The sequence below is a fragment of the Triticum dicoccoides genome, chromosome 5B (genome assembly GCF_002162155.2).
Source record: "Triticum dicoccoides isolate Atlit2015 ecotype Zavitan chromosome 5B, WEW_v2.0, whole genome shotgun sequence".
Classification (NCBI taxonomy): Eukaryota; Viridiplantae; Streptophyta; class Magnoliopsida; order Poales; family Poaceae; genus Triticum; species Triticum dicoccoides.
Window position 1 is genome coordinate 564,388,169 of NC_041389.1, and position 340 is coordinate 564,388,508.

Sequence of the window (340 nt, forward strand, 5' to 3'; positions counted from 1 at the left end):
GTCTTGCATTTGGACTCCTTCATGGAACCTCGCCTAGGTCCAGGTCCTTGAGGCCGGGTCCTGTAGCAGGTCTTGTCCTTCTTCAGGCCAGGTCATATAGCAGACCAGGTCCTTCTTCAGGTCGGGTCCTATAGCAGGTCGGGTCCTTCTCAAGCTGGGTTCTTCAGGGACCTCACCCAGTCTAGGTCCTTCAGGGATCTGCTGGCTTCTCTTCATCTTATTGGCCTACTCGGTTGGGTATTTCCCGTCAATATGCGCATTACTTTGGGAGATATGGAACTGCTGAAATAACGTCATTTTTAACAAACAAAACATTACCTATTTTTTGCAGGTCATCTAC